We start from the raw sequence: 18,235 nt of genomic DNA, 5'->3' as shown, positions 1-18,235 counted from the left end.
CATTGAAAACCTGTGTTTTGAAGTAAAACACTGTTCTCGTTCTTCAACAACTGGGCACATGGACTATCAGTTTCAAGTCGTTGACATCTGTCTCTTTGATTTGTTATTGTCTTGGTACCATGAGGCTTTTGACAGCTTTGCTCAATCTGCTAGTGAGTAAAGTTTATGCTTAGCTTTTCCATCATAAATTAGCCATAAAAGTGATCATTTATATGCTACCCACATTTTTTCAGGAAAATTGGAACTTTGTTAACGAGTACACTGTGAAACTTTCAAAGTCTTCATGGGTACAATAAAAATCTACTTTGCAACAGTTGCAAGTGTAAAACAATCTGTACTGTGTATATTAGACATTGTGTTTGCAAGTTGTTTTTTTGATTGTGAATCAGGAACGCATCCCTGTCACACACACACACAATTGAATTGTCTGGTGTACTTGTTAGACAGGGTGCTATACTCCATTTCACTAGATTACAACTCTTTCTCAGTAAACATGACAACATCTTGTGAAGGACTGGTAATGAATCTGTGTCAAACGCATCATGATATCAGAAAACATATTGCAGACTGGGTTGTACTGGGCTTAGGCAGTTTATGTTTTCAGTGTTTCTATTCTGCAGATTTTAATGAACTGCAACAGATAATGTGTTTATACATATATGCTGTGTTGGTTTTCTTATTTCTGGAATTACTTAGTTCTGTGTTTTACTTTATAGTTTATTATTTGAGGCTGTCTGATTTTGAGAGCATTTTCTAACCACCTTTATGCAAAATGTGACTGTAATAAGTATGAAACTGCTAAGCTACAGATAAAGAGAAGTATTTGTATATTCACCTTATCGTAGTGCCCTAAGGCTTCGAGCAAATCACAACTTTAACATACCTGTGAATCACAAATCACACAATTGACCCCCTGTCTTTATTTGAGTAGCATGGCTTCTAGTGCAAGAAATGTGTTCCTCTATGACTTTTCTAAAAACGAAACATCCTTTTTCTCCGTCTTTAAAGCGGATCATGTAGAAGTATTTGCTCAACACACCTCAGAACCTATTAAACAGATCTGCGGCAGATAATGTCATGTTGTTTAACCTCGTTATTGGGTCATTGGATTGGCTGAGCAAGAGCAAGGCCGACCTGACAACTCATTGATCTCTTAAATCACAAGTGCCCCCCCACCCAATGATAAGGTATTGACTGCTAGTGACAGCCACCTGTGCTTTTGAATAAATACATAAAGAATGGCATTCGTGGCAAAAAGGCTGCTGTCTTGGAGTAAAATCCAAGTGTCAGACATTGTACTAATGATTCGTACAATAACACATCAGCAGAACCATGTTGTGTTGCAGTATGTTTTAATTACACAACGCTTCATTGTAAAACACTGTTGAAAAGAAGTCTCTCTCTCTCACAGGAAATATAAATAAATAAAAGACAAATTATGAAGTCAAATTAGAGTTGGCCGTGTTGGTTTTATAACGGAAAGGGCCTTGTGTAACTTGTTCCCGTGATAGTAGATTATCCCAGGATATAACAGGAAATGAGTCAGGACTATAGATAGATTGGTGATGAAAGACATGTTATAGATGGCAGATGGATCAGCCGGGTATCTGGAGTGACAGATGGTCAGGTGGGCGGGCTGATGGCACATCCTGTGCACGAAGGCCTGGACAGGAAGAGAGACGTGCCAGTAATGAAACACATATTTCATGCCACAAATGTAATAAATATTAACCTCCACTGAGATACTTTGTAAGAAATACATATTAATGACTCTTTCTTTTAATGAAACATAATTACAGTTGTGATTGTCAGCAACAGTTACAGTCTACGGCCTCTGCTTGGTCTATTGGTCAGAACTAAGCATCTTTTGATATTTTTACCCGTGCTATAATTACCTGTGTCAGACAGCAGTCTGAGATAACATCTCAATCGATGGGGACAGTGGCGGGAGGTGATCGTGGCCAAGGCAGTGATCAATAGCCTTCATTTGTTAAAAAGCCAAGAACCAAATTAGTGTTTTCAAAGTCCTTGTAAAGCCTTTGGGTAATTGTGAGATTGGATCCAATAAAAGTTTAATGAATACAGACATCCATTTCCGTCCAATCTATTTACATGTGACTTCCACCTTCACCCGTGCTCCCTGCCAATCGCCGTGAATCAGCGCTGCTCTGTGAATTATGCTGACTGCCGGCGAAATAGCGGCCAGGGCTACATTTGCATCATTGGCAGGGTTTTTCTGAAAGCCTGTAAAGCATTTTTTTCAATCAATAATAAGGCACTAATATTAGTCAAACTGTTATATTCACTAATTATAACGGTATGTGAATAAAACAATCATAATATGACCAGACAGGTGTTTTTTTTATTTTTATTTTTATTTTTCTTCTTATTCAGGCTTCATATTGGTCAACTTTGATGGTGTCCTACCTTAACATTTGATCACTTTATAATATATTTTATATACTCTTTGTGAAACATGGCTTTTTAATTTGATAAAATGACACATGCTATCATGTTAATAAAGGCATTTCTGACATCCTGGATATAAATATAGTGGCTTCTAACACTATTTATACTGCAGATTGCTTTACCATACTGGGTGGGTACAGTTGTGGAGGGGGTTGGAGTTGAGGTCTCAAAGTTAAGTTGCCCTTTTCCTATATGTGTTGTATCTCACTTACAGATATGTGTGATGGCAGTGGCTAAGTGTCCCCCCTCAGACACTATTATTATTACTATTAGCATCATAATTAGTTATTTATTAGCAGATGTCTGCACACAGGGTGAGTAACAGATGTAAATATAATCACAAATAACTCTGCTAACATACTTATATTTTATTCGAACAACAATTCTGTGTTTTAGGATATTTGGCTCATGAAAATCAATAATGTGTTTGAAAAAAAAAATCTAAATGCTCGCTCATCTGGTTTATGGATGTTCAAATACTAAGAATTCAGTTTACTATCTGATATTTGACATGTGGTTTTGATGGTGGCCACTCATGGATTATTTTAAAGACCGTTCTCTCTTTTGAAAACTTAGTCACAGCAAGTATACATTTTGCAGAGCTGCTGACACAAGCGACTCATGTCTCAGGTGGCTTGCTTCAGCACATTTCCCAGTTCCAAAATTTGCTCTGCTGCTATGTATTCCCCATCAAGTGCCCTGACAGCTGTTATAAAGAGAGCCCGTGGGAAAACACATATAAATAAATAAATAAACTGGTCGATATGATGGATGGGCTGGAGTGCTGAATATTTATTCAGATGAATCCCCGTGGTCCTGATTATTAGTGATTACAGACAGTGGCGTGTCACCGTAATTAGGAAAGGGCAGAGGCAGTGGGATTTTAATGCCTAAATTAGAGTTATTAGATAACCTTCAGTGTGGCATATTCTGTGGCTGAGCACGGAGCATCAGAAATGTGCACACCCAAAGCAATCTCCATTCTTCATCATAAAAGCTAGTTCACATCCAGGACAATGACTGAAAGGCAAGGTGCATGAATTAACTTTCAGAGTGTAGGTTACCCCATAAATACTTTTTTGTTCCGTACATAAGCCACCCTTTTTAACCCAGACTGAAGTTAATACATTGGGTAAACAATCATTCAATTATTTATTTAATTTGAAATGACAATACAGACAAAACAAACCAGTGACACACTTTTGAGTATTATATTTAGATTTTTCCCTTTCCTTCATTTTTAAGGGCATTTATTTGTACAGAACTTGGGGGGGATTCTTGGATTTTACTGTATTCTGAAAATGTGAGGCATGTGTGAATTATATTACAAGAGGATTGTTTCTATACCATGTTGTGTATGCTTTTCCATGTATTGATATACAGTGGGGGAAAAAAGTATTTGATCCCCTGCTGATTTTGTACATTTGCCCACTGACAAATAAATGATCAGTCTATAATTTTAATGGTAGGTGTATTTTAACAGTGAGAGACAGAATAACAACAACAAGATCCAGAAAAACGCATTTCAAAAAGTTATAAATTGATTTGCATGTTAATGAGGGAAATAAGCATTTGACCGCTTCGACTCAGTACTTGGTGGCAAAAGCCTTGTTGGCAATCACAGAGGTCAGACGTTTCTTGTAGTTGGCCACCAGGTTTGCACACATCTTAGGAGGGATTTTGTCCCACTCCTCTTTGCAGATCCTCTCCAAGTCATTAAGGTTTCGAGGCTGATGTTTGGGAACTCGAACCTTCAGCTCCCTCCACAGATTTTCTATGGGATTAAGGTCTGGAGACTGGCTAGGCCACTCCAGGACCTTAAAGTGCTTCTTCTTGAGCCACTCCTTTGTTGCCTTGGCTGTGTGTTTTGGGTCATTGTCATGCTGGAATACCCATCCACGACCCATTTTCAATGCCCTGGCTGAGGGAAGGAGGTTCTCACCCAAGATTTGGCGGTACATGGCCCCGTCCATCGTCCCTTTGATGCGGTGCAGTTGTCCTGTCCCCTTAGCAGAAAAACACCCCCAAAGCATAATGTTTCCACCTCCATGTTTGACGGTGGGGATGGTGTTCTTGGGGTCATTCCTCCTCCTCCAAACACGGTGAGTTGAGTTGATGCCAAAGAGCTCGATTTTGGTCTCATCTGACCACAACACTTTCACCCAGTTCTCCTCTGAATCATTCAGATGTTCATTGGCAAACTTCAGACGGGCCTGTACATGTGCTTTCTTGAGCAGGGGAACCATGCGGGCGCTGCAGGATTTCAGTCCTTCACGGCATAGTGTGTTACCAGTTGTTTTCTTGGTGACTATGGTCCCAGCTGCCTTGAGATCATTAACAAGATCCTCCCGTGTAGTTCTGGGCTGATTCCTCACCGTTCTCATGATCATTGAAACTCCACGAGGTGAGATCTTGCATGGAGCCCCAGACCGAGGGAGACTGACAGTTATTTTGTGTTTCTTCCATTTGCGAATAATCGCACCAACTGTTGTCACCTTCTCACCAAGCTGCTTGGCGATGGTCTTGTAGCCCATTCCAGCCTTGTGTATGTCTACAATCTTGTCCCTGACATCCTTGGACAGCTCTTTGGTCTTGGCCATGGTGGAGAGTTTGGAATCTGATTGATTGATTGCTTCTGTGGACAGGTGTCTTTTATACAGGTAACGAGCTGAGATTAGGAGCACTCCCTTTAAGAGAGTGCTCCTAATCTCAGCTCGTTACCTGTATAAAAGACACCTGGGAGCCAGAAATCTTGCTGATTGATAGGGGATCAAATACTTATTTCACTCATTAACATGCAAATCAATTTATAACTTTTTTGAAATGCATTTTTCTGGATTTTTTTGTTGTTATTCTGTCTCTCACTGTTAAAATACACCTACCATTAAAATTATAGACTGATCATTTCTTTGTCAGTGGGCAAACATACAAAATCAGCAGGGGATCAAATACTTTTTTCCCTCACTGTACTTAGTCAGTCTAGGGACATTATAATCTTACGTTAGATAAGAGAGATGTTATATTATAAGAGATATTATAGCGATTCAGTGCATACTTTGACAGCTGCTGCAGAAGTCATTCAGCACACAAAACGAATGTGTTTGATAATGGGAAGTCTGACAGTTCCGTTTACATTGTGAGGTAATGAAGAAAGTCTTTGAAATATGCCTTTAATTAGCTGAAACTCTGTATTCTGACAGGCTTTTAATCCCTATACAACAAACAATAACCAAAAGCGGAACACGTTATTTATTTAAATGCAAATGCTATTAAATGATCCACAGAATGAGACAAATCCTCAGTCATTAGGAAATATCACAAGACTTTGGCTGAGAGGGATGAGCACAAATGAACCATTTGACATATCACGTTGTAATACTGGGCTGAGAGAAAACAAAAGACCTCGGGGAGGAGAGCAGTATGATTTACGGTACAAAGTAGCATGCAAGCAATTAAGCTATGCTAAGATGGTTTATACAAAGTGAACAGCGTTGCGTGAGTGACTCAGATAGCCATTGGGAAAGAAATGACTGGAGCTGCAGCCTCTTGCTCGGCTTAATTAATAATTGAATACCACATGTTGTAAAATGGAGCATATACCACCTAATGAATTATTTGATCCTTTCTTGTATAAATTAAACACAGCTCAAAACTGCTTTTATCACTGAACCCATTTACACTTTTTATTGTTTGTAATATTATAGATTATATACATATCCATACATGTTCTTATGAAATAATATACACAATTCTTTGAAATGAGAAGCAAGTGTCTCAACTAGTGTTCCAAGCTTCAGCAGTCTTGGTGCATGTCATTTTCAAAAGCAGTAATGAACATTGATACTATAAACTCAGCTGAACTGAACTTAAAAGGACGTTTGCTGTAGATATTTTATAAGTCGCCCTGGACAAGTGCTAAGAAATAAATAATATGAATAATATGAATATAATAAACCCAAACTATGATCTCGATCTGAATCTCACTGCTCTGTCAGCACTTTCACTGCCGCTGGGTCCAGGGGTCCTAATATACTAATATAATATAAGTTAATATACCGTGATATTAGTGGGCAAATCAAGGTTAAAACCTGAAAGACAGTTGCTCTTATAACACACTTTCTCAACTAAGATACCGAATGAGAGTTCTATATTATTTTTTATTAATAATATTAATAATATTTCTATACCTTGTTAAATACCTCATGGGTCTCTCCATTTGAGTAGCATGCATTAATGAAGTACAGTACAGTCCCTTAAATATTTTATTGAATACAAATCTTGCTTCTTTTTGTTCACTCTGGTTTTCCCTCAGGCTGTCGGTTAACAAAGAGGGATAGAGGACACTAAAAACATACAATATCTTACAGCTGAATTGAATGAAAAGATTATAACCTGAAAATATGAATTCTAATCATAATCAGAAGAGGAAGAACAACAACGAGGACAAGAGGAATGAGAAATCAATGAGTGAAGTTTCTCCAGGGGTAATTAAAATAAATGTATACATACTTAATTATCCAAAAAACAACAATGTAGACTTTTATTTATGTGTTGGAAAAAGGAAAGAATGCCTCCATAGGTTTGGGTAAACACATTCATGACAGTATAGCTGTAATATGTTCCTAATACATCTCTGTTTATACACTGACTAGTTCAAGCATGTAATACAACCACTGTGTACCATTAAACCATAAATCAGTTCTGAGATTTAAATATCACTTCTCACCCGTTTGCAGACAGTTGTAATGTTAATTGTACAGAAGAAGAGATCTGACAGCGAGTTTCCTCTTCAGACAGGTGATGGCATGGCTTCTCGGATTCCTGCACGCCTTATTGCACATGATTCGAGATCGTGTTATGTAATTCTGCAGAGAGATTCATCCTGTGGTGCCTGATTTCACAATGCATCAGCTCACTGGCCTGTCGGTGGGGGTGGGGGGGTCAAGGGAAAAGTACAGTTAATTCATATTTATAATGCGGCTACAAGTGGGACTGTATAACTTATTGACTTGTTAGCATTATAAGTCATGACCAAGAAAAGGCACCCTTTTTTATTATTATTTTTTTTAATTCAAATCCTTCCAACACACAGATCTGGAATAGCTGTACACTTTGGATATAGAGATTTAGGGGATAACTCCCTGAATTATAATTTAATTAGTAGGTTAACCATGTTTCTACACAGCTGGTGTCTGCTTCACACATGTATAACATATAAATATTGTTATATGAATACATTGTTATAGGAAATATGTGCAAATAAATAATGCACACTAATCACCTCTATGTTCTGTCATAGCAATGAATTGTGGGAAAGAAATGACGCCCCCTCACACAGACAAACAGTAAAAGAAGACAAGACACAGCCAAATCGGCATGTGTGGTAATCTTGTACAATCATAATAAAACCCTTTTCTGTTGTTGTTGAGTCTCAGTTGCACATGTCTGGCCAAGTTCGGCAGTGGGCCCCACAGAAGAACTTACTGAAAGCCAGCGCTCATGAATAATTCATCACACGCTACTGTAAACACAGAGAACTCCCTCTTTGTAACCAAGATTCGAGAAAAAAATCCCAATCGTACTCACTTCTGTCAACAGTAATTGCACACAATTAAGTCATTTGATTGCCAGGCACTTTCTCTGTGAAATTTGGATGGTGACTGGGACCACCTTAATGTGCTATTCTCTTTCATCTTCTTCTTCTTATCGTTATTATTACAGAGAAGGGAATACATGTCTTTGGTGTTTAAGGTCTCAATCAACAACTTGATCAATACAAAATAAACTGATACTGAGTTTGAGTCTATATAGACGGAATGAACTAAGTGTAACTGTTTTGTAACCAATACAGGACAATAAAACAGGGAATAGAAGAAGTACAGTCTCTTAGCGCTGCTATTTATATGCAGAAAGTTGGCTTTTATCACTGACAGAAGAGAAAAGACCAGCGGACTTTGACCAGGCCTGCCTTAGACAAAATCTGAACATCACACGGTTTGTGGTCTACTGAACGTGATGTTGCACGCTCGGGAAAAGGGCAAACACCTGTCTGTCAGTCCACCTGATAACACATCTTTAAGAAGCGGCTTCATGAATTATGTAAATAGCTTTCGGTGCAAATTCTTAAAAAGAATGAAAAAATGGCAGAGGGAGATGGAGAGAGATAGTGATCCACCTGGCGAGATACATTTGCAAAGCCTTCAAAGGGAATATTTATTACATCTGAATGACAGTAGGATGATGAAAATTGATAATAGGAAATTTAATTCAATTTAAAGGTGGCTTTAGACTGCAGCCAGTATTTCTGTGTACAGTGTGTGCAAATGGCTGCCAGTATTGAGAGTACTGCTATATTCTAGAGCTGCTTTAGTTATTAGGAAATGGGTGGCTAAATGCTGTGATAATGATTAATTAAAATAAATAATTACATGTATCTTTAAATATATCTTAATTGTGATTTTCTTATATATATGGACATCTACTTATAAATATAAGTAGATGCCCATTATTTACATGCACAGCTTTTATGTGCCACTACTGCCATCATGCTGCAATTAGACTTTTAATTAAATTATTTAATTAATCAATTAGCAGATGCCCTTACCCAGGGTCACAAAACATACATTTCACAAAACATAATACAGTAAGAGTAAGACAGAGTGGAGGTTTTGCTGGGAGAAGATGGAGAAGGAAGAGAGGGGAGAGACAGGGAGGTGGGCAGCAATGGTTAGGAACCCAGCGTGACATATGTGTGGCAAACAGAGGCCTGGGAAATTGGAACAGTGTGTGTTTTTTGTCAACCCTGTTCAATGTTTTGTGACACATATAAAATAGGGGGATGTTAAGGGGCTAAGTAGGGATCAAAGATGTCTGAAGCAGTGACAGAGGGCCGAGTGGCAGCCGGCCCAGGAGAATGTGAGGTCCAGTTGACATCCAGTGTAGAGGGAGCAGTGTGCAGAGAAAGCAGAATGATCTGTGCTTGTCTACGCATGTTAGAAATTGCACTTGACAGGCAGATGCATTGATAGGCTAATTAATCAAAATTCAGTTCCAGAATATGAGAAGAGAGAAAAAGTGACATAGTACTTATATTTAGATGGCAATGAGCGGTTTCAGATCAAGCACAGTTCAGGAAACGGCATAATTGTGGAATATAATTATTTATCAAATTATTATTTTCCAATTATGTACGTTTTCTTATGGGTTTGCGTTGTATAGATGGAGAAAACCTCTGTCAGAACACAAAGCCACCGTGCACTTCCTGGAATGGGATCTCGCGATTCACGGGTGGGTTAAAGATCTGATTCGGTCTGGGGCTTTGTCGAGTTCAGACAGATGCCAAGTTGTCAGCTGTATCATTTCAAGTTTCTATTTTTGCATGTGATCCAAGAGCCAGAGACTAAGCCCCATGGATTAAGGGGAACCACTTCAATTGAGTTTGGAAAATACGGTAAAACTCTGTGTCGTTTGGATGTGGTTGACGGGTCTCTCTGTAGAAGCCGAGCTACCAATTGTGGTCACGTGTTTGGTTTCTCTCAATGTATCAATCCCTCAGCAGTTTGGGCTTGGCCACACACTACATATTTAAGGGTGAAGCATTCTGACATTAAGATAACATGCTTCCCAACCTTTGCTAGTGAACATATTTAGAAACTACTTCCTGATCTGAGATTAAAGCTATCCATTTTCAGAAAGTGAATATACAAACGAGCCCCATCTATTATGAAGTAGTCCAGATGCTTATTTTAAACTTCACTGACCTACTTTGTATTTTAATTTCAACAAAGTGTATATCATCAAAAAAGCATTAAATAAATCCAAAGGATGCATTCCTGTCCACAACAGTTATAAAAAATACAATATATGCTAAATACTATATACTATATAAAGGTTAACATGTCTGTTGTTGCTAATGAGTTAATCAGCTGTCTAGTCAATAAGGTATTTTTGCTGTGTAGTATTTTTTAGAAACTTGGAGTACATTATTTTAACTCATTCCGATAATGCCATGTGTGCTCCTTCAGTTGCTCCAAGTCCATGACAGCAGTGTTACAGACGGGATAAGGCTACTTTATCGTTAATTGGTTAATTGATTGATTATCTTTTGTGCTTGATTTTATATTCACTTGCTTATCACTTATTGATTATCCTTTATGATTGTTTTTGATTGTTTTGTTTCACAAATTGCTTTTACACACGGGTGAGTGTTTTTGAGCCTAATCACTTAAGTGATCACACCTGCGCTAGATGAGGCCTCGACCGGTTCTCTAGCTCAATCACTGGCCCACCTGCTCCTTGCTGCTGGAGTGAGAGGAGAGCCCTATAAGAGAGGGGGATGAGGAGGATAAAGGGCAGAGCTGAATCAGATCAGAGAAAGGGTAAGATGAGGGAAGGGTGTGAGAGGCAGTTGGGGGGTGTTAGTGATGTGTGGTTCTGGGTGCTGACAAAGTGGTATTTGTCAGAATTGCCTGATGGCCAGTCAGCCTGTTACTACACTGCTGTGCCCTGTTCCCCTCACCTGGATGGCCACACAGTCCTCCCTTGTTGTACCCTAGAAGAGCCCCTGACATCAGAGCTGAGAGAGCAGCCTGAGGGCCTTCTAGAGGGGAGCTTCATGGTTGGTTTCGCTTGCGATATGTACTGGTTTTAGTTTTGTTGCAATGGTTTTATAGTTTATATAGCCTGGGTTTTTCATTAAAGGCTTTCTTAATCATAAATTAGTTTATGTAATGTAGGGAGACAGACTTCATGTCCTGTGTCTAAGGTTATATTGCTGATGGCTTTAAATTCAGGAAAGATAGTTGCTGTTGTGTGTGTTGGGTGCCTTTAGCATTGAACCTGTAAGGCGAAGGAGTGTGTTAGTGAGGTCCCCGTCCTCATGTTAATAAAAATGGGGTGGTGTGGTCGGAAGGGAGTTTTAGTGACGCGAGTTGGGTTTTAGTGGGGAGCTTTAGTGGGGCTTGTGCTCTCTCCTCACCCTTTCTCTCCTCTATTGCCATTAACAGTTGGTCCATTCCCCTGATGTACTCGCTACCTTTCTGGACAAACTGGACTTCTCTCCTCCCTCCTCTCCCTTTCTTCCACGCTGGCTCCTTAATCTCTGATCATCACTGCATCTCATTCTCCATTTACCTCCCCATTCTCTCCATCCCACCCTCTCCTACCGTCACTTTCCAACAGAATCACCACACTCTCTCCCCCTCCACCCTCGTTTCTGCTGCTCCTACCTTCTCTTCACTCCTTTCCCATCTCTGAGGATTGTGCTACTTCCACCTTTTCCTTCATCCTCACCTCCTACAACCCTCTCGCTTCTCTTCCTGCGCATCCCTCACCCCCCCTCAGTCCTGAATCACCTCCATTCTCCGGCCCGCTAGATTCAATCTGCTGAGAGAAGAAATGGAAGAGGTCCAAACTCGCTGCAGCCCTTGACCTCTACTGCTCTCAACTGTCTGCATTCTCCTCCTCATACACAAGTCTCAATCACTCTTTGAATCCTCTGCCAATAACTCTCTCAAACTCTTCTCCTTCTTTGCTACCTCCCCACCTTCCTCCTCCTACTTTCTCTGTAGATTTTGCTTCCTTTTTCTCCACTACATTCTCTGAAATCCACAAACTCTTTCAACCCTCCTTCTGGACATTTATCTACTGAAGCATCTGCTTTCTCTTACTTCCTCCTGACTTTCTTTCTCACCTCACTGTGACTCTGAGCTCCCCTCTTTGCTTCAAGGCTACAAACTCACCACATGCCCTCGACCACGTCTCCACTCACCACCTCTATGCACCTGCTTCTGCTCTACTGCTTCATCTCCTCTCTCCTCGACACCTCACTCCTCTCTGTCTTTCACCTCTGCTATCAAACAAGCTTCTTTGAATCCACTTCTCAAAAAACCCACCCTCTCCCCTTCCTCTCTAAAACACTTGATCGGGCAGTTCACCAGTTCCCTTTATTTCTATCTCAACCCCTCACTCCTAGACCCTCTGCAATCCAGCTTTTGCACAGCTCACTCCACTGAGACTGCTCTCCTATCTGTCTGTCACTGACTCGTGTAACTCTGCTCGTGTGGCCTCCCTCTCTTCTGTCCTACTCCTCCTTGATCTCTCTGCAGCCTTTGACCCTGTCAATCACTACCTTCTTCTCTCCTCCCTTGATGACCTTGCAATCTCTGGTATTGCTCTTGCTCTTTAGGTAGGAGGAGAATCCATATGCACCCACCAGCTGACATGGGGCAGATCTACACTGCCTTCTCTCTACACCCACTCTCTGGTCCCCCTCACCACATCCCATGGGTTCTCTTATCACTTCTATGCAGATGACAACTACATCCTCCTTTCTTTGCCCTCTTCTGACCCTCTTGCATCTCTTCCTGTTTCTATGCTATCTCCCCCTAGATGCACTTGCATCATCTCGAGCTTAACCTTTCCCAATCTGATCTTCTCTCCTCCATCTCACCTTCTTCTGATATCTCCATTTCAAATCCACTTGAATTGATTCCAGCTCTCCACCTTCTTCTAGTAAGAATCTAGGAGTCACCCTTGACCCTACTCCGTCCTACTCCCAGCACATCTCCACTCTGACATGCATTTGCCAATTCCTCTTGAGATGCATCAGAAACCACCCCTTCCTCACCAACTACTTGACTTAATTGCGTATTGTACTAGGATGTATGTTTTTTGAATTTTGTATTGATTGTATTACTGCACTTTTGTAAAGTTTTAAAATGTTTCTTGTGTAAGGCACCCTAGATAAGGGTTCTGCTAAGAAATAAATAATAATGTAATAGTTTCCCACAGGATGATAAATGCACACCTGGCATGTGCAATACTGTATGGTATCTTATGTACCTATACATTTTGTGTAATGTGTTACTTTGAAGATTACTGACCCATTTGCCTGGGAAAAAGTACAAGTCTGCCATTTGGATCATTGTTGGTAATACTTCATGACGGCCTGTTCTTATGTTCTTAGCATGATTGCAGATTATTCAGAGCACAGGGGCCATGTGCATGCAGGGTAGAGATCTGTAGGTTTGCAAGCTAGTTAGTCAGATGATTGGTTGAAAATGTACACTTTATTTACTTTCTGTTCTGTTCTGTACGCGCTATAGTCTAATTGTAGATTTGTATGTTCTCTTCATAAAAGGAAAATATTAATAGCATAGTTGATATCACTGGGAAATATAACTGGCTCTGAACTGACCTACTTCTGCCTGATTCTGTTTCCAGATGGTTGGGTCCATGACTAACTGGTTGCTGCTTCAATTACAGTATTTGCTGCAGGGAGATCTTTCAGTGGAAACCATTAGACTGTGTTACTTTTACCAGTGCACCCAGCAAAGACATTAGAGGGATGTCTTCAAGATTACCAGAGAAATCACAGTTAATATACATTATATACAATATACATTTAAGTTAAAAAATATATACCTAAACTGTAGAAGTGTACAGTATAACAGCAGTTCAGTCGCACCACTCTGAAGACTTGAACACGAAGCTTCCCTAATGTTGTTGCACAATAATATACTATTAGAAACCCTATTGCACCATATTTAAAGCTTGTTACTGCTAATAAATACTTTACAACTCGTTTTATGGGTACAGAAGTAACACAAGTGTGGCTATTTTGTTTTCTAAAGTAGAAGTAGGGGTAGTCATAAGAGCCTTTTGTCATTAAACATATTTTCCCTTTTTTTTAATAAGTCTCCCAGTGGTAGATATAGGAAATGTAATAACTGAATTGCAGACACAGAGTCTGACATAATCAATATAATTTGAGTACCATATGAGTTTGATGCTGTAAAATCAAGATGAAAAGTCAACAACAATAAAAACTTTTGTTTTTTTAAGCTTTACACATTCCAGTCTGTGGGAGGTTTTGTACTTTCCTCTTGGCGACCCAATAAACCTCTGAAATGATGGGTGATTTGATAACTGGAACATAACAGGAATAACGGAAACATATGCACTGTGTTCCAGTTACAAAACATTGTATGGAACATTATCCTTGGACAAAATGTTTAGGCCCAGTCTGGAGATTTGTTAGGTACATGTTCACCTAAAGCTATAGAAGAATGAACAATGTATTTGTTTTGCACTCATGTCATGAAGTGATGGGGAGTGCATCCCCAGAGATGTTAGTCTAAACGTTCTGTGGATTGTTCAAATACACAAAAGTAAATTGCCCATCTTAACATGCTGATAATACCACACATATTCTTATTATATAATTCAATAATACACTGAAAGAAAATAGTAACACCAGCTCTTGCAAATCCTCTTATCCTACACAAGGAAATTGGGCAATCACTGCTCTTGTATTCACCCGTGGATGACTGTAAAATGGCTAAAAATAAATGCTGCCAAAACAGAGGTTCTGTTTATTAGCTCTAAACAGAGCTTAGCAAAACCTAGCCCGAGTAAGATTACGTCCGATAGCAAATCACATTTTACTACCTCGAGTGGAGAACCAGCACGTTCATTCTGGAATGAGTTGTTTCAATCTACATCTAAGTTTGTGTAATTAGAAAGGCATTGCTTGGGACATATTGCTAATCTTAAATAATGTCAGCACATTCACTGATATGCCTGAATTAAAAAAATAAAAATAAAGTCCCCTTGTATGTTTATAGTGCTGTTGCCACGTGACTCAGATGTATACATCTCTTCGATAACTTCACTTTCCTGGTCTCTGCACTGGCTGCCAGGTCCTCGGGATCATTCCTATTACCCTTAAGGTTTACTAACTCCATACTTACCACAATGTTCTGTATGTTCACATTTCTCGGTCACTCAGAGAACTAATCTCAGATCAGTTGGAGCCACAGGCTTTAGCTGAAATGGTCCACATCTTTGGCACACCATTCCGGTTGACTTTGAAGTAAACGATGTTCGAACTGAAAATGTTTCCGTGTGCTTTGGTATGGCTTATTTGGTAACTAAAGTGGTATAACCCACACATTTACTATCAAATTAAGACGTTTATCGAACACATAGAAACATGTTTTGCTGTAAGATTTTCAGCCTCAGATCTGCAGTACATAAATACACCTCTTCGTAAGTCAGCTGATTCAAACGTTGGAGCGAAAATGAAGGACTTTGTTAAAGTTGGCTACTTTTGACCTAGAAAGGTTAACGTCCTCCAGCCCTCTCTGTTTACAGCAATAGTATATCCTTTCAGTGACAAGCTCCGCTGTCATTAGTCACTTGTGCATTGACCGATTGGATTACAACTAGGACAGGTTGTTCTCTGAATATGATCTACCTGAAAAAATAATAACTACTCATCCTGAATAGACACCTTTTGTTTATTGACGGTTTCAGGAAAAAGACATGCTGCTGTGCTTCCTGTTGTGGTTCATTCCTTATAATTTACATACATTTATTCATTATTTATTTGTATTATTGGAAGCACTTGGGATTTTAGGAAATATCCCTGATTCATTTTCCAAGCCATTGGTGGAGACATCCATGTCATGTTCTGCTCAAAATAATAAAAATTATTGCATCGAACAGGTACACAACTCATTATTTCATGTAATATTTCTGTAATTATTTCCTTCCCGCCCGCTAAGGTAACCGAGGGAAGTTCATACAGAAACAGCCTAAATGGGCATCACATTCCAATCGTACTTCACTTATGGTAAACTGGGAAATATAATTTACAAGCAGTAATTTCTTAGCACGAAGCCTTTTGCAATTCACAGAAAACAGTTACTGAACAGAGTTTATTCAACTTCATGAATCACAGGACAATATTGGTACAAACGAAGGGTGTGAATAGTTAGTTAAAACTGTATAACGTTGTGTGAGATCATATTTGAAGTAAATATACAGTAGTACCACATCATAAATAGACTGGAGTAGAATATGTACTCCTTAGTGATTATCCTTACTGGGACTACTTGACTTACAAATAAGGTAAAAAGCATAATAATAATTATTAGTAGTGGTATTGATCAGTAATTTATTATTGCTCAAATTGTTGATTGATATCTTAAACCCAGAACAGTCGCACTTAAAAATATGGTGCTGTGATTCCTCATGAATGAATATATGAATACCACAGGATTAACACATTCATATATTATGACCTTCATCTGACGATCACATGTATAACAGGGTCAGGGTTAGGGTTAGGCATTGGTGTTTTAATGTTTTTATCCCAGTAACTATTCATATTTATTCATGGATTTGTTTTTTTGTCTATCTTGTGAACAACAAATGTTTACTCATTCATAATGCATGGGAGTCATGACACTAATAGACCGTATAATCCCTGCAGCACTGAGCTGTTGGTCTTGGGAGCAAGACAGAGTTTTACTAAGCCGACCTTTGCATTTATCTAGAACAGGGAAGGGAAATATACTTTGGGTGGCTGTCAACAATGCGCCAAACCTCATATGAGCCTAATAGTGGAAGAGATAAGAATAGGAATCTTTATTCTAAATTGAACTCAAATGAGGTTAAGTGGTGCACAAAACATTATATAAATAAGGACTGTCGGGGTTACAAAAGGAATAATAAAGAGCAAAAGCCTAAAATCCCAGGGTGGGTTTTTAGTTTTTCCACCTACAGATGTTCTTTAGGGTTTTGTTGCTTTTGTGGCATCACATACACAAAACCTGTGTTTACTGTTGACTGCCACTCAACTGATTTCTAGGAATGAATGATGATAAAACACATTCTCAGAACTCTTCTACACATGGTTATTAATAATAATAATACTAATGATGGATTCATACACGTTGCGCCGAACTTTATTTACACATATGACATTGGATTCATTCCAGCGATGACGTGTATTGGGACAACAGGCCACGCACATAGATAGCAACCCAGACACTTGATCCCTCTTACATGCACCTGCAAATATGAGTCATGCATCACATGGGCTTTGGAGCCATCTGTGATGGAAATAAAAGGAGAGCGATATAAACATTAATGAAAGTACCTTGAGTCGACAATTCACCCAGGCTGACAGGAACTCGTTCTCCAGCCCTTCCTTTTGTTACTCTCTGTTTACATCAATTACATCAAGGCTGAATAATCTAGACTCACATGCAGGTCATGAGGATTTAACTGCTTTCACGGTGCATCAATGTTTTGGTAATTTACAGATCTCCAAAAATAGCTCCCTGATCCCGATTTAAAACTTGCAAGGGAGTCTTGACCCTTATAGTTAAAAATACAATTGAAATCCAAGTTATCAGTGTGATGACTCAATCCAAACTTACAGGGTGCCCTCTTTCAAGTACTAGTTTGTCTTGGTTTGCCTATATTTGTTATTTATACTTCTTATATATACTTTGTTGTGACATATTCTTCGATTCCCGTTTGAGAATTTTCTATATGATGTCCTTTTAAAACATTTATAGTGACATACAGCTGTCAAGAAACAATATAATTCAGTTGGGGACACAAAAGGATGTGGGCCAATTTAACTTCTACAATTACCCTTAAAGGTGGGTCTTAAAAACCGTGTTGCGCAGCTTCATTTTCATCAGATTGGTATAAAGGAGGAAGTGCTGATACAACAGTGTGGTTAAACTGCATTAAACCAAACACTTTCTCAACCTATTGTGTCCTATTTCAGTAAGTGTTGCCTACAAAAAAAGAAAAAACTGGCGGTTCTACGGAGTGGTCACCTGACTTCCAGTGTTCGAAGAGCTTTCCTGGCAGAAGCTTGTGAAACAGAGCCTCATCTTCAATTACATAACCTTTTGTGACGTACGTTTGTGTTCCAGCATGTTCTACATAATACATATACACA

General features: G+C 39.2%; 1 long non-coding RNA gene across 1 annotated transcript; it reads right to left on the bottom strand.

The window, feature by feature from the left end:
* Nucleotides 1–1,335: 1,335 nt before the first annotated feature.
* Nucleotides 1,336–7,384, bottom strand: LOC136771699 (uncharacterized). Its single transcript, XR_010822359.1, has 2 exons — nt 7,196–7,384; nt 1,336–1,663 (listed from the first exon to the last, which is right to left on the bottom strand). It is a non-coding gene; the product is annotated as an uncharacterized LOC136771699 (long non-coding RNA).
* Between the last annotated feature and the right edge of the window lie 10,851 nt (nt 7,385–18,235).

Source organism: Amia ocellicauda, chromosome 15, assembly GCF_036373705.1.
Source record: "Amia ocellicauda isolate fAmiCal2 chromosome 15, fAmiCal2.hap1, whole genome shotgun sequence".
In the NCBI taxonomy this organism is placed as follows: Eukaryota; Metazoa; Chordata; class Actinopteri; order Amiiformes; family Amiidae; genus Amia; species Amia ocellicauda.
Note: the sequence above shows the minus strand (reverse complement) of the source record. Positions and strands in the feature narration are given on the sequence as shown.